General features: G+C 49.4%; 1 protein-coding gene across 1 annotated transcript in view; it reads left to right on the forward strand.

Moving 5' to 3' along the window:
• The first annotated feature begins 1,415 nt into the window (after positions 1 to 1,415).
• Positions 1,416 to 26,650, forward strand: part of LOC126253335 (proton-coupled amino acid transporter-like protein CG1139) — a 145,739-nt gene continuing 120,504 nt past the window's right edge. Inside the window, exon 1 of the mRNA XM_049954599.1 lies at positions 1,416 to 1,529. The gene's annotated coding sequence lies outside the window, so the exon portion shown is untranslated. The remainder of the gene's footprint in view (positions 1,530 to 26,650) is intronic.

Consider the following 26,650-nt stretch of genomic DNA (forward strand, 5'->3'; position numbering starts at 1 on the left):
AATGTAGCGGCTGCAGTAACTGGGATATATCGCCGTCGCTTGCCACGGTAATGATGCATGATACCCATACTGACAAAGCAAACCTTGCATGAACTATCGCACCTAGTAAGCCACTACTGATCTTACTACCCATCCCACTGTCGCAGAGGTTTTTTTCCCACGGCACGAGCCATGGCACTTTTTTCCCTCTGCTCTTCAAATCGCTACCCTCACTCGCGTTTCGTCCACTATCTATCACCTGATGGACCGTGTTAATGCGTAGCCTTACCCAGACGCACGGACAACATCACAGCCCAGCATCCTGTGATCCACTTACTAGATAACTAACATGTTTACGGAGGTGACAGTAGAACTTTTGGTTTGGTCACCACGTTGGTGCGGGCGTAGAGGGGCTCCATCTAAAAAAGAAAAAAACTGGGCTGCAGGCTGCAGATCACGACGGGCAGTGGAGGGTGAAGCTTTGACAATGCCAGCCACTCGTGCTGGCGAAACGTCAGTAAAAAATCATCACATGAACGTCGGCCGAAGAACCCGAGACAGAAGCCAATAAGCAGTTTGTCAATAAGTGGCCACGAACGCCTTAACAATTTTGTAGTTAAAATATTACCACAGTATTTCTGTACTAGTGTTACCACAAATAAAACGTTAGCGCCTCTGTCTTAATGACACTTGAAAGGTTCAAATGGCTCTGAGCACTATGGGACTTAACATCTTAGGTCATCAGTCCCCTACAACTTTACTTAAACCTAACTAACGTAAGGACATCACACACATCCATGCCCGAGGCAGGATTCGAACCTGCGACCGTAGCGGTAGCGCGGTTGCAGACTGAAGCGCCTAGAACCGCTCGGCCACCAACGGCCGGTTGACACTTGAAAGAAAAACTTTCTTATTGCCGGTGAGAATCAGTCAGTTTCCTTGTGTGGCACTTACAACATGCTTAATGACCCATTTATCTTATAATTTTTCTGAAAGTTTTTTGCAGTGATGTGCTGAGCTGCATAATTCTGTGGTATCAGATTATATGTTCAATATTTTGGTTAAAAATAAGTTATGTAAAAGAAAGAGGTTCACGGATTTTTGATTCTCCTAACAAATGTGAGGGTTTGACATTTCTACTCATCATTTGTTCCTTGGTTCTAGTTGACACCCATCCGTCACAGAGTTTCAGCCACGTAGAGGGAATCAGTTATTGAAACGTGTAATTCGCTGCACGTGCGTGGCATTTACGGCCCCGTAGCGGAAGGTAACCAGCAGTGGGGTGACGATTGGCGACTGATTGTCGCTGACATGCGAATGTAGTGGGTTGCGGGGGGGGGGGGGAGGCGGGGGAGTAGCGGTGAGGGGGGCGACAAGGACCTTGGCTGCGAGGCGATTACTGCGCCTCACCTGGTGGACGTTACGAGTACCACAGCAGAGCAGGACAGTCCGTGAGGGAGGCGAGCACCGCGGGCGTCAACACTCCACTGCCGCCGCTCTGTGCGCTCCTGTGGGGACCAAACAACCAGCAGGCTACGTCGTCTTTACAGGTACCTCAGCACCGGCCTCTCATACGACTGTCACAAAAAGTCCGTGTTTCTTGACCTGACATTCGGCAAACTATTTTCGAATCGAGATAGGAATAAAAAAAAAGACTGTGAATGAGATGTAGGCTTCTGGTTTGTATTAAGTTTTTAGACATCAGAAGAGATGCCGGACAAATTCAAGAAGTTGGGCCCCGAGCTGGATTGAAGAGTTTTTAGCAAACAGAACACAGCATGTTGTTCTTGATGGAGAGACGTCTGCAGACCAAGTAACGTCTCGCGTGCCACAGGGGAGTGTTATGGGACCATTGCTTTTCACAATATATATAAATGACCTAGTAGATAGTGTCGGAAGTTCCATGCGGCTTTTCGCGGATGATACTGTAGTATACAGAGAAGTTGCAGCATTAGAAAATTGCAGTGAAATGCAGGAAGATCTGCAGCGGATAGGCACTTGGTGCAGGGAGTGGCAACTGACCCTTAACATAGACAAATGTAATGTATTGCGAATACATATAAAGAAGGATACTTTATTGTATGATTACATGATAGCGGAACAAACACTGGTAGCAGTTACTTCTGTAAAATATCTGGGAGTATGCGTACGAAACGATTTGAAGTGGAATGATAATATAAAATTAATTGTTGGTAAGGCGGGTGCCAGGTTGCGATTTATTGGGAGAGCCCTTAGAAAATGTAGTCCATCAACAAAGCAGGAGGCTTACGAAACACTCATTCGACCTATACTTGAGTATTGCTCATCAGTGTGGGATCCGTGCCAGGTCGGGTTGACGGAGGAGATAGAGAAGATCCAAAGAAGAGCGGCGCGTTTCGTCACACAGAGTTATTTGGTAAGTGTGATAGCGTAGAGATGTTTAGCAAACTCAAGTGGCAGACTCTGCAAGAGAGGCGCTCTGCATCGCGGTGTAGCTTGCTGTCCAGGTATCGAGAGGGTGCGTTTTTGGATGCGGTATCGAATATATTGCTTCCCCCTACTTACACTTCCCGAGGAGATCACGAATGTAAAATTAGAGAGATTCGAGCGCGCACGGAGGCTTTCCGGTAGTCGTTCTTCCCGCGAACCATACGCGACTGGAACAGCAAAGGGAGGTAATGACAGTGGCACGTGAAGTTCCCTCCGTCACACACCGTTGGGTGGCTTGCGGAATGTAAATGCAGATGTAGAGTTTTCGTTTTATACCACACCCCCTCCCCCCTTTCTCTTTCTAGCTGTTTTTATCGCGTTACACGTGGTCTGCTGTTTACATCCACTGGTAAATTTGTTTTATTTTAATGCTGTGCACGGTTGCCCTTCCTTTTGTAACAGTCGTCAGTTAGCCATTAAGAGGTAGGTCTGTCCATTAACCGTGTAATATTTGTTCTGTACATTATCTCGTTGTAGTTGTTTGTGTATCGCCTTCTCTGAGACGACAAGCCCATCATTTGCCTAAACGAGCACGGAAGACCGCCTAAAGTCGCAAACAGACTGGGCGGTGTAGCGGACCAGCTATCGCTAATCAGTCATGTGAATTCCATCCAGTTCTTGCTCACCTCTCTTTCTCGAAAACTATTGCACTGCTGGTTAAGCTATACTTTTTGAACGATCACCTTGATTTTTACGTCCACATGTAGGTAATGTCAGCGATAAATAAGTTGAGTGCTTTCATCAACACATGAAAGTAATGGAGACACAGTAACAGGGTTGCTCGAATATCATATGGTAGACTACTTTTGGTCACTTCACAGAGCGGTACAGTAGGCAATTCATCAGAGAAAAAGCTATATTACATGCTTTAAGCAGAAGACAGAATGGAAATATAAGCCAATGGACAGACAATTCCTGTGTAATAAGGAGCTGTTTTCATATTTATACTTCAAGTAGATACCAGTTCTGGCTTTGCACGGGCAGCACTACCTACAGCTGGACGCCATTTCTGGTGTAGCGGCAGTCTAAACTGCTGTATACAGTGAGGTGAGGAAAGTCGTGTGATACTTCCTAATATGGTGTCGCAGCTCCTTTCGCCGGGCATAATACAGCAACATGGACTCGACAAGTTGTTGGAAGTTGCCTGCAGAAATACTGAGTCGTGCTGCCTCTACAGCTGCCCATAATTGCGAAAGTGTTGCCGATGCAGGATTTTGTACACGAACTGACCTTTCGATTACGTCCCATAAATCTTCGTTGTGATTCATGTCTGGTGATCATTCGCTCGAATTGTCTAGAATGTTCTTCAAAGCAATAGCAAACAATTGGTGGCCGATAACTTGAAGTATTTTGATCCCTAATTGAAGTCAATGAATGGCTGCAAATGATCTTCAAGTAACAATTTTGTTTGTGTATACATCCTCCGCAGCAAGCATATAAATACTTGTTTTGTAATTAAAACTGCCTTTTCCTGCTGCTCGTTACTTTATTTATCCCATACGAGTTTCGCCTTTTCTTCTTCTAAGGCATATCAGTGGGATCTATAACGATATAGTTTAAAATTATAAACAGCCGACCAGTTGCAATGGGTAAAGAAATCTTTACCTAGGTTTCAACAAATTTAAATTTGTCTTCTTCAGAAGGTGGCCTAAGGACAATGAACATCATAGCTTACATTAAAAGGTATGAATTTAAGTCAAGAATAGATTTTAACACATATTAGAGAGCTCTTGTATAACAAAAATATGAGAAGGACACCTGGTACTTACAATTTTACATTAGTACGGACTGATGTATCATCGCCGTTTTTACAAATGTCTGCATAGATCCATTTGTCCAAATTAAAATATAGCCCTAAAAATAGGGTTTGTCATGTAAATATAAATTAGTACATGGATGTTGCAGAGCTCACAAGCGACTGAGTGTAATCGGCCAGCGTAGTTACTCTGCGGCCAGGGCAGGTGGCGCTCATGGCGCGAACTATGTGCCGATTGGCGTACAAAAGCAACGTGTAAATTATCAGTATTAATAGCGTCCTTAGATAAAGTAACAATAAAAAGAAGGAAAGCGTTTAACACTCCCGTTATAACACTATGGGAGCCTTGGTATCATTAATGTAGTTATACATCAAAAAGGCAGGTGGCGCTTACGCCGAGAGTTACGTACAGTGGCATATACAGCCAGAATATAAAAATTACATTACAATATTAGTGAAGCACACACACCGTATATATGTCAGAAGTTTAAAATTAACAATAATGGCTCTTAAGACAGAATTACGAACCCTGGTCCACAATCCAGTTAATACACATTCTCGGGGAGCCAACGTTTTAGAGCCAGACAAAATCACCTAAGTGCCAATGTAGTGGCAGCCATTCATCGTGAGAAAACCACATTACATAAAGGGTAGTGAGCTTAAAGATTTGAAAGTGCATCGTAGCTTCCTGAGAAAATAGACCACTGAGGTTACCAGCATTAATGTTATACCATAAACAGGACAGGTTTAAAGCCTTCGAAAAATTGTCTACAAGCAAGGTTCAACTCGTCGTTCAGTATATTACCATCTTTGAGCTGTAGATGTTTAAAAATTTGTAACTCTTCCCACAGATCTAGTCTAGGCCTTTGACTTGTCTGTGTAGGATAACCGTGTCTTCTAACTGTTTAGGCGTATGGCCGGCTATCAAGAGGTGTTCAGCAAAAGTAGAGTTGTGTATATTCGCTCCTTTTTTACCTAATAGGTGTTCTTTATATCTTGTTTTCACAGCTCTGCCTGTTTGACCAATATAATATGAGGGGCAGTTATTACAGGTTAGTTTGTAAACACCTGAATTGGAAAACCAATCGCTGGCAATCTCTACTGAATGTACAAGATTTCTTTTTAAACTGTTATCTGTAGAGAAGGAGACACAGTTATATTTTTTCTTTAGAAGACGTTTAATCCTATACGATATATTACCCAAGAAAGGAATGGAAATAAATTTTTTAGCTTCTTTGCTATCAGTGGGGAGGTTGTTGCTCAAAGTCGAACAATTTTGGGAAATTTTCTTACTGAACAAGTAATCGATCATATTCTGATTGTACCCAATATTAGCCGCAATCGCTTTGATGACATTCAATTCCTTTTGTTGATGAGCAGGTGATAAAGGAGTAGTTACCATTCGGTGAATGGCAGAATGAAAAAACGCCAGTTTATGAGCTTTTGGATGAGTTGAGTCAGCAGGGATGACATTATCTGAATACGTTTCCTTGCGGAAGATATTGAAATTGAAGGAACTATCCTGTATAGAAATTGTTAAATCGAGGAAGTTAAGTTCACCTTTTTGATTCTGAAGTTCTTTTGTGAAGGAAATCTTTTCATGTAAACCATTGAAAATACTGAAGAGAAGCTCTAACTCATGATCAGTACCATCAAAAACAATGATAATGTCGTCAACATAACGTGCATAATAGCGGATTTTGTAGCGTAATAAACAAGATATAAAGAACACCTATTAGGTAAAAAAGGAGCGAATATACACAACTCTACTTTTGCTGAACACCTCTTGATAGCCGGCCATACGCCTAAACAGTTAGAAGACACGGTTATCCTACACAGACAAGTCAAAGGCCTAGACTAGATCTGTGGGAAGAGTTACAAATTTTTAAACATCTAGAGCTCAAAGACGGTAATATACTGAACGTCCAGTTGAACCTTGCTTGTAGACAATTTTTCGAAGGCTTTAAACCTGTACTGTTTATGGTATAACATTAATGCTGGTAACCTCAGTGGTCTATTTTCTCAGGAAGCTATGATGCACTTTCAAATCTTTAAGCTCACTATCCTTTATGTAATGTGGTTTTCTCACGATGTATGGCTGCCACTACATCGTTTTTTTTTCTTTATTGTAATTTTAATCACCTCATACAAGGCGGGCTGGCAGCAGCTTAATATGCTGCTCTTCAGCCTTATGGGGTACAATAATATGATAAAGGTGACACAGACAATACAAAAAATGGCGGGCAAAGAAAGCAGTTACAAAAAACAAAAAACAAGAAGTCGTTCACGTTGGACGATAAAAACACTAACACTTGTTGACACGGCGCACAAAACACGGCGACGGCACATGTGAACAGTTGAGTTGTAACTGCACGAAACACAAAACGAAGCACACACACACTAGACACTGATGGCGATGATCTCCGTGGCGCGAATGTTCACTATGCGTGTGCGAGTCCGGGGACCTGCTAAGAGAGGAGGAGGAGGAAGGGGTGTGGGAGAGGGAGAGGGGAGAGCAGAGATGCCACGGGCAGGGGAGAAAGGGGGGAGGGAGGAAGGGGGAGGGGAAGCCCGGGGGAAGAGGGGTGGAGGGAGGGGACGGGGGAAAAGGAAAGAGAAGGGAAGGGAAGGGAAGAGATGGGAGGGAGGGAGGGTGCCTAAAGGAAAGGACACCGGAAGTGGGGGGTGGGGCAGGGTCAAAGTTGATAGGAGGGGTAGATGGAGGGGAGGAGGACATCATCAGGGAGGGGGAGCTGGCGGAAGCCACCTTGGGAGAGGGTAAGGAGGGTGGAGAGATGGAGACCAGGTGGGACGTGGGCATACAGGCGCGGCAGCGGGCGGGGGTGGGAGAGGATTGGGGAGACGAGTGGGTGAGGAGGATCGAGTTTGCGGGAGGTGTACAGGATCCGTATCCTTTCAAGGAAAAAGAGGAGGTGGGGGAAGGGGATGAGATCGTACAGGATCCGCGTAGGGGAGGGGAGACGGATGCGATAGGCGAGGCGGAGAGCATGGCGTTCAAGGATTTGGAGGGATTTATAAAAGGAAGGGGGGGCGGAGATCCAAGCCGGATGGGCATAACAAAGGATAGGGCGGATGAGGGATTTATAAGTGTGGAGGATGGTGGAGGGGTCCAGACCCCACGTGCGGCCGGAGAGGAGCTTGAGGAGACTGAGGCGGGAGCGTGCCTTGGCTTGGATTGTCCGGAGGTGGGGAGTCCAGGAGAGGCGACGGTCGAGGGTGACGCCAAGGTACTTAAGGGTGGGAGTGAGGGCGATAGGACGGCCATAGATGGTGATGTAAAAATCGAGGAGGCGGAAGGAAGGGGTGGTTTTGCCTACAATGATCGCCTGGGTTTTGGAGGGATTGGCCTTGAGCAATCACTGGTTGCACCAAGCGGTGAACCGGTCAAGATGGGATTGGAGAAGGTGTTGGGAGCGCTGTAGGGTGGGGCAAGGGCAAGGAAGGCGGTGTCATCGGCAAACTGGAGAAGGTGGACGGGGGCTGACGGCGGCGGCATGTCCGCTGTGTACAAAAGGTACAGAAGGGGGGAGAGGACGGAGCCTTGGGGCACACCGGCAGAGGGGAAAAAGGTGTAGGAATCTGTGTTATGGACGGTGACGTAGGAAGGACGGCGGGAGAGAAAGGAGCCGATCAGACGGACGTAGTTAACGGGAAGGGCGAAGGTTTGGAGCTTGAAGAGGAGACCGGAATGCCATACGCGGTCATAGGCACGTTCGAGGTCCAGGGAGAGGAATATTGCGGAGCGACGGGAATTAAGCTGTTCGGAAAGGAGATGAGTGAGGTGAAGGAGAAGGTCGTCGGAAGAGAAGGACGGCCGAAAGTCACACTGGGTAACGGGAAGGAGGCGGTGCTGGCGGAGATGCTGGTGGATGCGGCGGGTGAGGATGGATTCCAGGACCTTGCTGAAGACCGAGGTAAGGCTGATGGGACGGTAGGAGGAGACGGCGGACGGCGGTTTGCCAGGTTTAAGGAACATGAGGATACGGGAGGTTTTCCACAGGTCGGGGTAGTAACTGGTGGACAGGACTACATTGTAGAGCCTGGCCAGGGTGGAGAGGAAAGAGACAGGAGCTTCACGAAGGTGACGGTAGGTGACACGATCGTGACCAGGAGCGGTGTTGCGTTTTGTGCGGAGTGTATCAATGAGATCCTGTGCAGTGATAGGGGCATTGAGTTCCGTGTGTGTAATGTTGTCCAAGTACTGGAAACCAGGAGCGAGGGGAGGGATGGAGGTGTCAGTTCGATCGCGGATATCCGGGAAGAGGGAGTAATTGAACTGGGGATCATCGGGGATGGAAAATACATCGGAGAGGTAGGAGGCAAAGTGGTTGGCCTTACTAAGGGTGTCAGGGAAGGGGTGATCATCATGGAGGAGAGGATAGTAGGGGGAGGGTTTAGTTCCGGTAAGGCGACGGAAGGCTGACCAGAACTTGGACGAGTTGATTGGTAGGTTAGCATTTAAACGGGTGCATGTCTGTCGCCAGTCCTGGCGTTTCTTAGCCGGGAGCAAATTGCGAATGTGTCGTTGGAGTTGCCGGTGGCGTCGTAGTGTGTCCGGGTAACGCGTGTGGAGGAAGGCACGGTAGAGACGGCGGGATTCACGGAGGAGGAGGACGGCCTGTGGGGGTAAGGTAGGACGGTGGGGGTGGATGGCGACAGTAGGGACGTGGGCCTCCACGGCCTCAGACAAGGTCTGCTGGAGAAAGGAGGCAGCATGGGTGACATCATTGGGGTGGCGGTAGGTGAAAGGGTGGCTATCGACCTGGGTGGAGAGGGTATCCCGGTAGGCATTCCAGTCGGCACGGGAATAGTCGTGGACATACTTAGGGGGAGGGTCAGTACGAGGGTCAGGGCGAGGGCGACGACCGTCTGAAACGGTGAGGAGGACAGGGAGATGGTCGCTACCAATAGGCTCCAGGACATCCACCGTGATGCAGCCAAGGAGGTTGGGGGAGGAGAGGATAACATCAGGAGTGGAGTTGGATTCGGGACGGGTATGCTGGGGGATGGGGATGAGGTCGCCTTGAAGGGTGGAGAGGAACCGATGCCACCGCCGTAACTGGGCGGCGGAACGACTATGGATGTTGAGGTCGGCGGCGATCACATAGGAGGAGAAGGTACGGTCAATATGGGAGAGGAAGTCGAAGGGAATAGGGGCGTTAGGGCGGACATAGATGGTGGCGCAGGTAACGGTAAGGCCGGGGAAGAAGAGACTAAGGATCAGGTGTTCGGTGGGGTCGGGAAGGAGAGGTTGGAGCCGAACGGGGATCTGGCGGTGGTGACCAATGGCAACTCCACCACGCGCAATTGGGAGGGGGTTATCGGAGCGGTGTAGGAGATAGGGTGAGGTGTGGATGGAGTGGTGGGGTTGGAGGAAGGTTTCATTGAGGAGGAAGGCATCCACACGGTGGGTGGGTGGCAAGGGTGTGCAGGAAGAGGTTCTTGTTGGCGGAGAGGGAGCGGATATTGTTGAAAAGGATACGTTGCTGTCGCGCCATGACAGGGATTTAGACGAGGGTGTCAAGACGGGAGAAGGTGAAATGGGCCTGGTTGTTGGGGTAGGTGGCGTACATCTTGAGTTGGAAGATGGAACGGGCAGCAAGGGAGATCTTCTGGAGGGTGTGGGGGCGCTGAAAGGGATGAACATTTTGAAGGACGATGGTGATGAACCTGATGATGTCCTCAGCGGTGGGGGTGGGATGAAGGGAATTGCCAGGAGGGGTGGGGGCGTCCAGGGGACGGACAGGGACGGTGAGTTCAGGAGCGGTCGGAGGGGGTCGGGTCTTACACTTCTGGGAGTAGGTGGGATGAGGGAGGTTACAGGTATTACAGGAGGGGGGGACTGGAGATTGGGGCACTGCCTGAGGAAGTGTGCTTGCCTACAGTGCGGGCAGGTGGGGGCCTCGCGGCACTCAGATGTTGGGTGCGCATTATATCGCAAGCACCTTTGGCAGCGGAGGGATTGAGGAGGGGAACGGGTGGGGTCAACTTTATAATGCTGGTTAAAAAGGAGGGCACCCTCCTTCAGGAGACGGTCTATGGAGGGGGCGTGCTCAGAAAAAACTTGCATAAGGCGGGTGGGGCCGGCAGCGTTATGGATCCGGCGAACCGCATGCACCTCCAGATGGGGATGGGCCTGAAGCTCCGCCAACACCTCCTCCTCCGTGATCACTGGACTGAGCCGAGTGATCATGGTGGTGAGGGTCGGCGGGCGACGCGGAGGTTGGGGTTGGCGGGAGGGAGGTGGCGAGGGAGCAGGGGTGAGAGAGGCAAGAGGGCCAAAGCGGGTAATGGGGATGCGGGAAAGGAGGTCTGTGTGGAGGGTAGGGCTGGGGGAGGAGATGAATACCGAATCACGGTGAGGAGTGAGGAGGGAGATGGGGGCACCAGGACAATTCTGGCGAAGGAAGAGGGTGAGGTTCCGGGCTACAAGGAGGGAGGGATCCGGATGGGAGAGGAGGTAGCGGTAGGAGGAGGGGGTAGTGGAGGAGGAGGAGGGGGCAGGGATGGGTGGGGAGACATCCATGGCATCAGGGGTGGGGGAAGGGGGACGAGGCGGAGCCTTTTTTGGAGCAGACGAGACAGGAGTGCCACTGGGGCGCTTGACGGCGGCGGAAGAGGTGTGGGGGATGGGAACAACTGGAATGTGGCGGGGAGGGGCAGGTCCCGGGGCTGGAGTCGGCGCCGGAGATGGTGACGGTGACGGTGAAGGCGAAGGCGACGGCGACGATGACGATGACGGTGGCAGTGGCGGCGGTGATGGCGAAGGTGACGGGGAGAGCTGAGCGTGGACAGTGGCCCGACGGGCCACCACCCGAGCCGGAGCTGCAGTGACAGGCTGGGGGAAAGGGGGGAAAGGATCGGAACGAGAGGAGCGAGAGGAAGAAGCGGGAGAGGGGGCGACAAAGATAGAGGGTGAAGGGAGAGTGAGGAGAGGTGGGATGGAAGGAGGGGGTGGGACTGGGCACACCAAGTTATAGTGGTGGAGGCGGTGGAAGGTGATGTATAGACGATGGCGGTGGTGGTAGTAGTGACGGTGGTGGTGGGGGCGGACATGACGACAGGAAGAAAAAACGCACAGCACGAAAAGGAAATGACACAAACTGGGAACAGGCGAAGACGCAGACGGACGAAGACCAGGGTCGGACGACCAGGGCGGACGGCGACAGCGGCGGCGGCGGCGAGCACCGGCGGCGGCGGCGGCGAGCACCGGCGGCGGCGAACAGACGGACGGACAGCAGGCGGCGGCGGCGAACAGACGGACGGACAGCAGGCGGCGGCGGCGGCGAACAGACGGACAGCAGGCAGCAGCGGAGACGGACAGCGAGCAGGCAGGCGAACGGACGGACGGACGAACGAACGAACGAACAGCTACAACAGTAAGCGGCGGGCAGACGGGCAGACAGACAGACGAACACAATCTTCGAAAGCGGAGATTCCAACCAGAGAGTAGCCCAGGCTTTGGAATCTGGCGCCTTGGAATGAGGGGATCCAACCCTCTGATCACCCACTACATCGGCCCTTATGTGATTTTATCTGGCTCTAAAACGTTGGCTCCCCGAGAATGTGTATTAACTGGATTGTGGACCAGGGTTCGTAATTCTGTCTTAAGAGCCATTATTGTTAATTTTAAATTTCTGACATATATACGGTGTGTGTGCTTCACTAATATTGTAATGTAATTTTTATATTCTGGCTGTATATGCCACTGTACGTAACTCTCGGCGTAAGCGCCACCTGCCTTTTTGATGTATAACTACATTAATGATACCAAGGCTCCCATAGTGTTATAACGGGAGTGTTAAACGCTTTCCTTCTTTTTATTGTTACTTTATCTAAGGACGCTATTAATACTGATAATTTACACGTTGCTTTTGTACGCCAATCGGCACATGGTTCGCGCCATGAGCGCCACCTGCCCTGGCCGCAGAGTAACTACGCTGGCCGATTACACTCAGTCGCTTGTGAGCTCTGCAACATCCATGTACTAATTTATATTTACATGACAAACCCTATTTTTAGGGCTATATTTTAATTTGGACAAATGGATCTATGCAGACATTTGTAAAAACGGCGATGATACATCAGTCCGTACTAATGTAAAATTGTAAGTACCAGGCGTCCTTCTCATATTTTTGTTATACAAGAGCTCTCTAATATGTGTTAAAATCTATTCTTGACTTAAATTCATACCTTTTAATGAAAGCTGCGATGTTCATTGTACTTAGGCCACATTCTGAAGAAGACAAATTTAAATTTGTTGAAACCTAGGTAAAGATTTCTTTACCCATTGCAACTGGTCGGCTGTTTATAATTTTATTACGTGGAACCGTTGCTGTTGTGCAGCTATGTTTAAAATACGATACAGTTTGTTTTAGATTATTAAACAGTTCACTTCGCGATGTTTTGGTAAAAAAGTAATTACTTACGATTTACTGATCTGCATTTCCTCACATCTGGTCTGGAGCTCGCACTACCACTTTTATCACTGCCATGTAATCACAGCTTTGTGTTCTGGCCTTCCTCAAACTGTTCACCATGTTTCTCCAAGTAGCCGAATGCAACCATTTACAGTCAGAGAACCCAGTCCATTCCATAAACGCACAGTTCGCATCGTTGCACTACCAGCTTGCACATTGCCTTGGTGACAACCCGAGTCCATGGCTTCGTGAGGTCTGCGCCTCATTAGAACCCTACCATTAGCTTTTACTAAATGTAATAGGGGCTCGTCTGAACAGACTATGGTTTTCCAGTCATCTAGGGTCCAGCCAATCTGGTCACGAGCCCAGGACAGGCGCTGCAGGCGATGTCGTGCAGTTAGAAGGGAACTCGTATCGGTCATGTGCTGCCATAGTCCACTAATGTCAAATTTCGCCGTGGTGTGGTAACGGATACTGTGGTAGTACGTAATTTCTGGGGTAATTTCAGGGAATGCTGCTTGTCTGTTAGCACTGACAACTCTAAGCAAACGCCGCTGCTTTCGGTCGTTAAGTGGAGGGCGTCAGCCACTGCCTTGTCCGTGGTAATGCCTGAAATTTGATATTCTTGGAAAGCTCGTTGCACTGTGGTTCTCGGAATATTGAATTCTTTGACGATTTCCTAAACAAAGTATCTTACGCTTTTAGCTTCAACTACCATTCCGCGTTCAAAGTCTTTTGATTCCAGTCGTGCAGCTACAATCACGTCAGAAGCCTTTTCACATGTATAACCTGAGTACTAGTGACAGCTACACCAACACACTCGCCTTTTATACCTTGTGTACTCGATACTGTCATCATCTTCGTGTAAAGACCAGACGTGTGTATGTATTGTGTATTGAACTGGGGACCTAGAAATGACGGAGAGGCTTCATCCCGTCGTAGCCCTCAGGAATTCACAACACCACAACAGGTCACAGCAGTCCACCCACCCCACCGCCGCTCCACACCGAACCCAGGGTTATCGTGCACTTTGGACCACACTGGACAACCTCCCCCCCCCCCCCCCACCACCACCACCCGGAAACATCTCATATCAGACGAGTGAAACCCCAAATGTTTGCGTGGTAGAGTAGTTATGGTGTACATGTACATGGAGACAGTGTTTGTGCAGCTATTGCCGATATAGTGTAACTGCGGCGGAATAAAGGGAACCAGCCCGCATTCGCCGAGGCAGATGCAAAACCTCATTGAAAACCATTTACAGCCTGGCCGGCACACTGGTTCTCGACACTAATCCGCTGGGCGGATTCATGCCGGGGACCGGAACGCCTTCCCGGTCGGGAAGCAGCACGTTAGACTGCACGGCTAGCCGGGCAGGCAGACCCGACGTTATTACCAAAAATCTCAAAAAGTTCTTGACCGATGTACTTCAAATTTTTGTTGGATAAAAGTGGGAAGAGACATGGGCTACATATTTAGCATTCGTCAGTCCAGTCGGTATAAATGGAACCGTTACGTGACCACTTTCTTCTGCGGCGTGCTGTCTGTTCAGCTGTTAAGATCGCTTTTTCTCAGGAATGGGGTGAGGTTTATGGTGTATGTCAGATACCAAGGACTACGTTCCCTTGGCAGTGTAAAGAACTTAGGCTCCTGACTTAATCGATCAAAAGATGCGGCCATTTATGTTACACATCATAAAAGAACATACTGGTCAGAAAGTACTTGCACTTGTCTGTCTTATTTCTGTATGTTGCCCCGTCATTCAGTTAGATGTTTAAAGTGAAAGCTCAGCCTCTCTTACAAAGATGTCAGATTTTCGAGAAGTCTGGTTAGCTTTGATCTTTAGGCATTATAGTGATGTAAACAGGCCTAAACAATTGTGAAACTGATATTGCAGATGATTGGAACATACGAATCAATATTAACAGTAAATTGTAATCTAAGCCCACATAGCGTCGAGTATTGTCAATGTAAACAGTACTGCTGTCCCCCCTGCGCGTTCGGGGGCTAGAATAGGCCTGCGGTATTCCTGCCTGTCGTACGAGGCGACTAAAAGGAGTCTCAAATGTTTCGGCCTTATGTGATGGTCCTCTCTCGGGTTTGACCTCCATCTTTCTAAATTAGTCCGAAGAGCGAGCCAATTGGGGAAGGGCGCCTTACATGGTGCACTGTATCCGTCGTGCATTGAGACCTTTAGCCGGCTTTTTCGTCGTTGCAATGGTGTCCCGCTCGTTTTCCATCTCTTGGGCGAAGATACGTCCCTGGGTGCGATTACCACGCTGCACTCTGCAGTGTTGCTTTTAACTGCGACGACGACCTTGGACTTTCTTGCACCTAAGATCCAGCACGGTAGCCAGTCCGTTGTGGTGGGGCCGCCATGTACCCTGTTGGTTGTAGCCCCCTGACAACACAGGGATCGCTCTACTAATGCCTGCGCCGTTAACTCCCCACGTATGCCAAGGAGTAGATGCCCATCTCCCTGGGGCATCGGGACTCCCGGCAATGGCCATCCTGCCAGGTGGCCTTTGCTGTGGCTGGGTGGCGCCCGTGGGGAGGGCCGTTGGTCGGAGTAGGTGGCATCAGGGTGGATGACACGCAATGAAGCGTGGCACATCTTCTCTTGCTGGTGGCCAGCCACCTGCAGTCTCTAAGCGTTCGAGGGCCCATTTTAAAGTTAACGTTTTTGACCCCAAATCGTTCCCCTCCCTCGCCACACCATGGGAGGAACGAAAGGCATTGAATGAGACTTATTCGCCCAGGTATCTTGTCTGCACCAGAGCTGATGGGGAATCCTTTATATCCATGAAGCCTCAGTTCTTTGTAGAGCATTTAGAGGACAAGTTTGGGGAGGTGGAGGGCTTGTCCAAGATGCGGTCCGGATCGGTGTTGATAAAAACGGCATCCTCCGCCCAGTCGCGGGCCTTGCTCGCTTGTAATAAGCTGGGGGATGTCTCCGTAACTATCACGCCCCATAGAAGTCTGAATATGGTCCAGGGCATAATCTTCCACAGGGATCTCCTTTTACAGTCCGATGACGAGCTGCGCGCCAACTTGGAGCGACGAGGTGTCCATTTCGTCCGGCGCGTCCACTGGGGTCCGAGGGATCATCAAGTTGCCACCGGTGCCTTCATCTTGGCCTTCGAGGGTGACACGTTATCTGAGAAGGTCAAGGTGATGGTGTACCGTTGTGATGTCAAGCCGTATATCCCTCCCCCGATGCGGTGCTTCAAGTGTTGGAAGTTCGGCCATATGTCTTCACGCTGTGCTTCCGACCTCGTATGTCGCGATTGCGGTCGACCATCCCATCCTGATCATCCCTGTGCCCCGCCTCCAATCTGTGTGAACTGTGGTGAGCACCATCCGCCTTGCTCGCCAGACTGTCCAATTCTGCAGAAGGAGCGGAAAATCATGGAAATCAAGACCCTCGACCGACTGAGGTACACTGAGTCGAAGCGGAAATATGATCGGCTTCATCCAGTGCGTATGACATCTTCTTATGCCGCAACTGTCACTCCTGCTACAGTCCCATCAGCTCCAGTCAGCTCTCAGAGTTGAAGGCCCACACCTGCCCCCTTGATGGTGGCAGGCACTAAACTCCCTGTTGCTCCTGCTCCATCTACTTCAGGAGCAACACCCCCCAAACCATCGGGGACATCAGTTCCCCATTCCCAGCCGGAGAAGCGTAAGTCTTCTTCGGCTCCTCTCGCCAGGAAGGGTTCCCTTGGGGACCTCCCTTCGCAAGTTCCGACCGGTACAAAAGCAGACAGCCGCAAGTGGCTCAAACAACCACCGGTCCCTGGTCATAGGGCCTCACGGTCGTCGTCTGTCCCTGAGACTGACCCAGTGAAGCCCTCCCAGCCTGAACCACCGAAGGCACAGCGAGAGACACAGAAGAAGAAGAAAGTCCCCAAGGCTAACGACATTGCGGTGGCACCCATCCCACCGCTTCCTACAAGTTCTGCGTCTGAGGACGAAGTGGAGATTCTGGCGTCCGTTGAGGACCTCGATCTCGCCGTTCCCTCGGACGCAATGGACAGCATTTGCATGGGTGCTCCATCGGAGGCAGCAGGTGACCCAGCGGCGTAATCTGCCTTCCCAGTCCCGTCACGCCTTTCCCAGCCATGGACAACACCATCCTCCAGTGGAACTGCAGCGGTTTCTTCCACCATCTAGCTGAGCTCCGCCATCTTATCAGACTTCACCCTTTCTTCTGCATTGCTCTTCAGGAAACTTGGTTTCCAGCAATGCGAACCCCCGCCCTCCGTGGCTATCGGGGTTATTATAAGAACCGAGCAGCTTATGAAAGGGTGTCTGGTGGCGTCTCCATATATGTCCTTCACACTCTGCACAGCGAGTCTGTCCCTCTCCAGACACCTTTAGAGGCTGTCACTGTACGGGTGTGGACGCCACAGGCTGTTACCGCCTGCAGTCTCTACCTTCCACCGGGTGGTGATGTCTCGCAGCATGTCCTGGCTGCACTGGTTGCCCAATTGCCGCCACCTTTCTTGCTACTGGGCGACTTCAACGCCCATAACCCTCTGTGGGGTGGGTCAGTGGCAACAGGTCGAGGCGCCATCGTTGAGCATTTATTGTCGCAGCTCGATCTCTCGCTGTTAAATGATGGTACCTTCACACACTTCAGTGTGGCGCATGGTACATACTCCGCCATTGACATTTCAATCTGTAGCCCTAGCCTCTTACCGTCTGTCCAATGGAGTGTGCATGACGACCTGTGTGGTAGTGACCACTTTCCGATCTTTCTGTCACTACCACAGCGTCACTCTTCTGGGCGCCCTAGCAGATGGGCTATGAATAAGGCTGACTGGGACTTGTTCTCCTCCACAGCCGCTATTGAGCCTCTCTCTACTGATGACATTGATGCGGTGGTTAAATCGGTCACCACCGGCATCGTTACTGCCGCCGAATCTGCCATTCCCCGTTCTTCTGGGTCCCCTCGGCGGAGGGCTGTGCCTTGGTGGTCGCCTGAGATCGCTGAAGCGATTAAAGATCGCCGGCGGGCGCTCCAGCGTCACAAGCGACATCCCTCCATAGACCACCTTATCGCCTTCAAACGGCTGCGTGCGCGGGCCCGCCTCCTTATCCGCCAAGGCAAGAAGGAGTGCTGGGAGCGGTATGTGTCCACCATTGGCCTCCATGTCACTCCATCGCAGGTCTGGGCCAAGATTCGACGCGTCTACGGCTATCGGACCCCTGTCAGCGTCCCTGCGCTCTCACTGAATGGCGCAGTTTGTACTGACTCCAACGTCATTGCAAACCGCTTGGCAGAGCATTTTGCTATGAGTTCCGCTTCTGCGAATTACCCCCAGGCCTTCCGCTCCATTAAAGAGCGGATGGAACGTCGGAGCCTTTCGTTTCGCACCCACCACCCAGATTCTTACAATGCTCCATTCAGTGAGTGGGAATTTCGCAGTGCCCTAGCCGCTTGCCCTGATACCGCTCCTGGGCCAGATGGCATCCACTGTCAGATGCTGAAACACCTTTCAGTGGACTGCCAGCGACGCCTCCTCGATCTTTACAACCGTCTTTGGGTCGAGGGGGAGTTTCCGTCGCAATGGCGGGACAGCATTGTCATCCCCGTTTTGAAACCTGGAAAGAACCCTCTGGAGGTGGACAGCTACCGTCCCATTAGCCTCACCAACGTTCTTTGCAAGTTACTTGAACGGATGGTGAGCCGGCGCTTAAATTGGGTATTGGAGTCTCGGGGCCTTCTGGCTTCATCTCAGGGTGGGTTCCGTAAAGGCCGCTCCGCCACCGACAATCTGGTGAGCCTCCAGTCGGCCATCCGTACTGCCTTTGCCCGCCGTCAGCACCTGGTCGCTGTCTTTTTCGACATGCGAAAGGCGTACGATACGACATGGCGTCATCACATCCTTTCTACGCTTCATGTATGGGGTCTTCGGGGTCCTCTGCTGATTTTTATCCGCAATTTTCTGTCGTATCGTACCTTCCGCGTGCAAGTCGCGGCCTCATATAGTTCCTCCCACGTCCAGGAGACCGATGTGCCACAGGGTTCTGTTTTAAGTTTCTGCCTGTTTTTAATAGCCATTAACGGGCTCGCTGCGGCCGTGGGAAATTCTGTCTCCGCTTCCCTGTATGCTGACGACTTCTGTGTTTACTACAGCTCTACTGGCATTGCAGCTGTTGAACGTCAGCTACAGGGCGCTATCCGCAAGGCGCAGTCTTGGGCTGTAGCTCATGGGTTCCAGTTTTCGGCAGGCAAGACCTGCGTTATGCATTTATGCCGGCGACGTACTGTCCACCCGGAGCCGCAGCTTTCTCTTAACGGCGAACTTCTTTCAGTGGTGGAATCACACTGGTTTTTGGGGGTGGTTTCCGATGCTCGGTTGACTTGGCTGCCTCATATCCGGCAGCTCAAACAGGCGTGTTGGCGGCATCTCAATGCTCTGCGATGTTTGAGCCACACCCGCTGGGGCGCCGACCGATCTACCCTGTTCCGGCTCTACCAGGCGTTAATCCAGTCTCGTCTGGATTATGGGAGCCTGGCTTATGGCTCAGCTTCCCCATCTGCGTTGCGGGTGCTGGACCCAATCCTCCAAAGCGGGATACGCCTTGCCACTGGTGCTTTCCGCACCAGCCCTTTGGACAGCATACTAGTGGAGGCAGGTGTCCCTGCATTGCGGTTACGACGCCAACAATTACTGGCTGCTTATGCTGCCCATGTTTTTAGCTTGCCCGGGCATCCAAATTACCGTGTCCTGTTCCCACAGTCCGTCGTCCATCTTCCAGACCGTCGGCCCAGGTCGGGTTGTCCGATCGCCGTACGTGTCAAGGAGCTTCTCTCCGGGCTTGGGTTTTTCCCTGTTCCACCTCCTTTCCGGGCACCTCTGCGTACACCCCCGTGGGGTGTTCCTCGCCCTTGCCTTCGGTTCGACTTGGCACGGGGCTCGAAGGACTCAGTCCCTCCAGAGGCCTTCCGCCGCTGCTTTTATTCGATCCTGGCCACGTATCAGGGCTCTGGAATTGTTTACACTGACGGTTCGATGGTTGCTGGTCGAGTCGGGTATGCGCTAACTCTAGGGGACCATTCCGAACAACGTTCCTTGCCGGATGGCTGCAGCGTTTACACTGCTGAGCTGGTCGCCATCTTTCGTGCCCTAGAGTATATCCGCTCCTGCTCAGGTGAGTCATTCGTTATCTGTAGCGATTCCCTGAGCGGTTTACGAGCTCTCGACCAGTGTTTTCCTCGTTCTCGTCTGGTGATGGCTATCCATGAGTCCCTGCATACTCTTGCGCGTTGCGGCCGCTCTGTGGTCTTTGTGTGGACCCCCGGTCATGTCGGTATCCCGGGCAATGAACGTGTTGACCGCCTGGCCAAACAGGCCACCACTGAACCCACCCTGGACATTGGCCTCCCGGAGACCGATTTGCGGGCAGTCTTCCGCCGCGAAGTTCTCTCGCTTTGGGACACTGAATGGCGCAATCTGCCCACGCGAAACAAACTCCGTTCTCTCAAGGCGACGACGCGTGTGTGGCAGTCATCCATGCGAGCCACTCGCAGAGATTCAGTTGTTCTTTGTCGGCTCCGTATTGGCCACACCCGACTGTCTCACAGTTATTTATTGCGTCGTGAGGACCCGCCTCTCTGTCGCTGTGGGGCGGTTTTGACGGTGGTGCACATTGTATTAACTTGTCCGCTTTTAACTGTGCTCAGGCAGACATTTGCGCTGCCTGATACGCTCCCTGCCCTTTTACTAGATGACTCTGCCATGGTGGACTTAGTTTTGCGTTTTATTCGGGCAGGGGGTTTTTATAGTTTAATCTGTTTGTTTTTTAGTGTTGATTCTGGCTTTTAGCCTCTGATTTTAAACTGAGTTTTTAATGTGTTCTTGGTGGTTGGCTTTTCCTCTTTTTTTCTCTATGGTCAGCCAACCAAAGTCACACTCTGTGTGTTTTAATTTGTTTTGTCTGATCTCTGTCGGAGTCTTTCTCGTCCTGTGTCGTCTGACGTCTTTCCTGCTGTTCGTTTTTTATTCTCTTTGGGCGGTTTTAATTTTTTGGAAAAAGGGACCGATGACCATCGCAGTCTGGTCCCTTTAATCCCACAAACCAAACAAGTACTGATGTCTTGCCATTAAGCGGGAGAATTTGACAGTTCACATCGACCTGCCACGGCAGCTGTGACGTCATGCCCCACGGCTTGGCCCATGGAGTAATCTTCGGCGTTTAGCATTGAGGCCACTGATTGTTCGTGACGAAAACGTTAGAGGTCATCGCTGAAAGCTGAAAGCGCGTAATTTTATTCTAACTTATCGCGACAAGAATACCAAAAATACGGATTACTTTGATGCCATAGCCAGAAGCTCCACTCCCATGAAATCATTATATTTCTTGTACGAGTCAATACAACATGTTTAAACGACGAAAATGACAGAATGTGGGTGAGCTGGCAATTGTATTGTAAACGCTCAGCTACTCCCAATGCGTTCCACTGAGGCAGCTGCGTCTCCATAATTTTTAATTAGGCGTTTCTGTACTAGCTCAGTCTGGAGGGAAGGTTTCCTGGGAAATAGGGATCTTAACAGGTGGGCAGACAAACAAGGAACAAACTGATCATATAAAGGTTACGTTTTTACCGACTGAGTTACGAAAGTCAAAAAAAAAAAAATAGCAAATCAATGAGCTAAGTTATTTTTGTATGTCTAATTTTCTAAACCGTCGTCGCCAGTTTTGTCAAGACGTCGACGCTACTGGTGTGAGAGCCGAGTTGCCAACTGTTGTTACGGCTGAGTTTGTGAGCTCGTGAAACGGTTTCTGGTGCAGTACACCTCTAAGACAATTTCTTCCCGCCACTAATACACAGCTAAGCCCCGGGGTGAGGTAATAGGATAGAACAACGAAGGTTCTACAACACTCCAACAAATTAGTAGCAAAGTCACACAAATGAGTTTCAACGGTACTTATCTTTGTGACGTGTTGTATAATGAAGTTTGCAACACTGCTTGTAACACAACACAAAAAGGTCCTCAATGGCTAAGCGAAAATAATCGTAGGTAAACTTCACAATGCATAGCAGACGCAATTTACAACAACTACCTGTCCGCCTCTAAGAGTTCATTAAACGACGTTGCCTGCGTAAGTCAGCGCTGGGCGATGATCTGTAACCAAGTGGACGAGTACTGCTCTTCTGTCTTTCGAGTAGGCTGCTGGCCGTTGTCGTCCGGTCATTGGCGGATTGTACTCGGCAGGTAATTGGCCGAGGTGAAGTCGATGTCTTCACCCTCAGCGCCGCCCGTGACGGTTGTGGAAGTCGCGCAGTGGGTGAGTCTCTATGCCACTCGCACGACCTCGCATCCTTGCGCCTGTGGTGCTTTTGCCCCGGCTGTGTCTCGTTCGGACGACACAGCAGTTACCTCGGCGATGGGTACTGTGCATTTAGGCAATAAATCGTTTTAACGTAGCCTCGTTTGCGTCCTGCTAATTACAGGGGATAGGCAAAATAATGTGAACAGCGGTAGTAATGGGACTGTTGTGTTTGACGGTCAACAACGCAGGTAAGGCACATGTTGCGCTCTACTGTGCGAGCTCAATACGGACTAGCCATCGGCGCACGTTGTTTACGAGTAGTGCACACTTAGTATTTGCATTCAGAGGCCGAGGTCGACGTGCAATGAAGGACCTAACAGAGTTCAAAAGAGGGAAAATTGTGGGGGCCCGATTAGCTCGAGCATCAGTAACGAAGACAGCCACGTTACTGAATGTTTCACGAGCAACTGTTTCAACAGTCATGACAGCCGACACAAAGCATGAAAAGACATCATCATGGCCGGCCGGAGTGGCCAAGCGGTTCTAGGCGCTACAGTCTGGAACCGCGCGACCGCTACGGTTGCAGGTTCGAATCCTACCTCGGGCATAGATGTATGTGATGTCCTTAGGTTAGTTAGGTTAAAGTAGTTCTAAGTTCTAGGGGACTGATTACCACAGCAGTTAAGTCCCATAGTGCTCAGAGCCATTTGAACCATTTGAACATCATCATGTAAAGGTAATAGTGGGCGAAAATCAAAACTCAATGCCAGAGCTCCTCGTACCCTAACACACGAATTGTGACGAAGCAACAGAAAACTACGGCGGTGACTGCAGAGCTCAACAGCCATCTTCGAGACCCCGTATCTATCGACGCTGTCCACCGAGAACTTCATAAAGCGAATATTCATGGACGAGCTGCTATACCGAAACCATTAGTGATGACAACCAACGCAAAGAAGCGTAAAACATGCTGTCAGGAGCACAAATCCTGGACAGCTGATCAATGGAAAGACGTCATATGGTCCGACGAGTCTACGTTTTCGTTATTTCCGACTTCGGGCCGGGTCTACGTCTGGAGGAAGCCAAAAGAAGCCTACAATTCTGATTGCTTGATTCCAACGGTTAAGCACAGAGATGGAAGTGTGATAGTGTGGACAGCCATGTCATGGTGTTGTGCTGATCCATCATTACTCTCAATGGCCGTATTACAGCCAACGATTATGTGAGCATTTTAGGTGATCAGGTGCATCCAATGATTCAAATGTTGTCCCCCAAAAATGATGCCATATTTCAGGACGATAACGCACCCATCCACACAGCCAGGCCAGTACAATCGTGGTATGAGGAGCATGCAACTGAACTGCAGCGTCTTCCCCAGCCAGGACAATCCCTGGACTTGAACACTGTGGAACCTTTGTGGGTGGTATTGGAGCACAGACTGCGGAGCAGATTTCTGCCTCCCTCGTCACTACAGGAGTTAGAAGAGTTTCTGCTAGAAGAGTGGCATAACATTCCACTGGGACTACACAATCATTATAGGTCAGTATTCCAAGAAGAATCGCAGCTATATTACAGGAAAATGGGGGTCCAACCCCTTATTAATAATTCACAAGTAAGTACAGATGTTCACATTATTTTGCCTATCCCCTGTACATTTGATGAAATCATTTTTTATATCAAAGGAGAATACAGAAGATCCAATTTTTCGGAAAATGACTGCTACAAATGAAGTTATATTTCGAGGATGTCAGCTATTCTCTGTGTTCAGTGTGCACGCGTTTCTGTAGAATTCTGTGCACCACAGCGAAATTATGAAAGGATTTTATATTTTGTAGTAGCATTATTTGTTTTGCTCGAAGACGATTTTCTTTTTGTAATGCACGATACGTAACTAAACTATGGGACTGAACGCCACTCCCTGTCATTCATCGATTATTGTATCTGTATGCGACAACGCTCTTGACCATTTTGGCTCAAAATATAAGAAAATAAATCACTTGAGTCACAAGCACTATCACTGCTAACAGTTGCAAAATGCCCCTCGTCGATACAGAGATCGTCATGGTTTTCCTTGCAAAGTTGTAGTCTGTTCATAAATGAAGTTTATTCAAAAAGTAAGACCAGATTGGTTACAAGATGAAAACTACTGAGAAAATCAAAAATTACTTTTCTCCAACAGTTAGCTACATCTTCCAGCTACTTTTCTACAGTGTTACCGCTCTGCCTTAGACATTTGTTGTAGCGTTGTTGCAACATTCCAATACTGTCTTCGTTACCCCTGCAGAGTGAGCCACGAAGTGTCATGAAGAAGGAACCGCATGGCAGTTGTGTTATGTGGGCTGCATGGCATCAGGTGAAATTTCTCACCAGATCCTAATACTTGGCGGGAGACGCTGTTTCCTCAGCATCGTTACGTGTTCACTGTGCGCTCCGACTGGAAAAGAGCACACTAAAGACGCTGCCCAAGACGTCTGTGCAAAGCTTCATCAGATTTACTTTCCAAATAGCCCTTGTAGAACCAGTGTCGCCACGAACGACTGACTGTCATCATGCTGCCACCATTTTGTGTCGATGTCTGCGATGCTAGTGGCGCTCGTTGGGACATAAACTGTGAATTTGTCTGTAGTCTCGCATGCAGCTGTGAGGTTGCAGTGTCTGGCTTGATTAAAGTTATTATTCCACCTTCTGAAATCTACAGTCTCCTTGATGAAGGAGTCCCAGTAGGCTGTTGTTGTTGTTGTGGTCTTCAGTCCTGAGACTGGTTTGATGCAACTCTTCATGCTACTCTATCCTGTGCAAGCTTCTTCATCTCCCAGTACCTACTGCAGCCTACATCCTTCTGAATCTGGTTAGTGTATTCATCTCTTGGTCTCCCTCTACGATTTTAACCCTCCACGCTGCCCTCCATTAGTAAATTGCTGATCCCTTTATGCCTCAGAACATATCCTACCAACCGATCCCTTCTTCTAGTCAAGATGTGCCACAAACTCCTCTTCTCCCCAATTCTATTGAATACCTCCACATTAGTTATGTGATCTACCCATCTAATCTTCAACATTCTTCTGTAGCACCACATTTCGAAAGCTTCTATTATCTTCTTGTCTGAACTGTTTATAGTCCGTGTTTCACTTCCATACATGGCCACCCTCCATACAAATACTTCCAGAAACGACTTCCTAACACTTAAATCAATACTCGATGTTAACAAATTTCTCTTCTTCAGAAACGCTTTCCTTGCCATTGCCAGTCTACATTTTATATACTCTCTACTTCGACCATCATCAGTTATTTTGCTCCCCACATAGCAAAACTCCTTTACTACTTTAAGTGTCTCATTTCCTAATCTAATTCCCTCAGCGTCACCCGACTTAATTCGACTACATTCCATTATCCTCGTTTTGCTTTTGTTGATGCTCATCTTATACCCTCCTTTCAAGACACTGTCCATTCCGTTCAACTGCTCTTCCAAGTCCTTTGCTGTCTCTGACAGAATTACAATGTCATCGGCTAACCTCGAAGTTTTTATTTTTTCTCCATGGATTTTAATGCCTACACCGAACTTTTCCTTTGTTTTCGTTACTGCTTGCTCAATATACAGATTGAATAGCATCGGGGAGAGGGTACAACCCTGTCTCACTCCCTTCCCAACCACTGCTTCCCTTTCATGTCCCTCGACTCTTATAACTGCCATCTGGTCTCTGTAAAAATTGTAAATAGCCTTTCGCTCCCTGTATTTTACCCCTACCACCTTCAGAATTTGAAAGAGAGTATTCCAGTCAACATTGTCAAAAGCTTTCTCTATGTTTACAAATGCTAGAAATGTAGGTTTGCCTTTCCTTAATCTTTCTTCTAAGACAAGCCGTAGGGTCAGTATTGCCTCACGTGTTCCAACATTTCTACGGAATCCAGAATGATCTTCCCGGAGGTCGGCTTCTACCACGTCTGTAAAGAATTCGCGTTAGTATTTTGCAGCTGTGACTTATTAAACTGATAGTTCGGTAAGTTTCACATCTGCCAACACCTGCTTTCTTTGGGGTTGGAATTATTATATTCTTCTTGAAGTCTGAGGGAATTTCGCCTGTCTCATACATCTTGCTCACCAGATGGTAGAGTTTCATCAGGACTGGCTCTCCAAAGGCTGTCAGTAGTTCTAATGGAATGTTGTCTACTCCTGGGGCCTTGTCTCGACTTAGGTCTTTCAGTGCTCTGTCAAACTCTTCACGCAGTATCATATATCCCATTTCATCTTCATCTACATCCTCTTCCATTTCCATAATATTGTCCTCAAGAACATCGCCCCCAGTAGGCTGATGAACTGGTAACGTCTTGGTCCATTTGGACTGGTAAGTTCTTGGCGCATTTGGACTTGCACTTATCGCTACGACTGCTGTCATGGACTCTGCTGAGTGTTGCCAAAGAGTGATTGTTTTTATTTACCAGGGACGTGACAGAAGATATTTCGCGAGTGACGTCAGAATGGGATTTTGACACCCCATTAAACTAATTTACTTCGGAAACTTCAAAACTCACCGTGAGTTCAGTAAGTGCCAACCATTTAATACTGTGTGGCAAGTGGAACCTCGCAAGCTGAAGAAATGAACCTCATTTAAAACCGATAAGATGAAGTACTTCAGACCAGGGCAACAATACTTACCAAACACCACCTGCGATAACTGTGGTTTTCTGGTGAACATCTGATGTGTTTACTCAGTTATGTTGT

The sequence above is a fragment of the Schistocerca nitens genome, chromosome 4, assembly GCF_023898315.1.
Source record: "Schistocerca nitens isolate TAMUIC-IGC-003100 chromosome 4, iqSchNite1.1, whole genome shotgun sequence".
NCBI lineage: Eukaryota > Metazoa > Arthropoda > Insecta > Orthoptera > Acrididae > Schistocerca > Schistocerca nitens.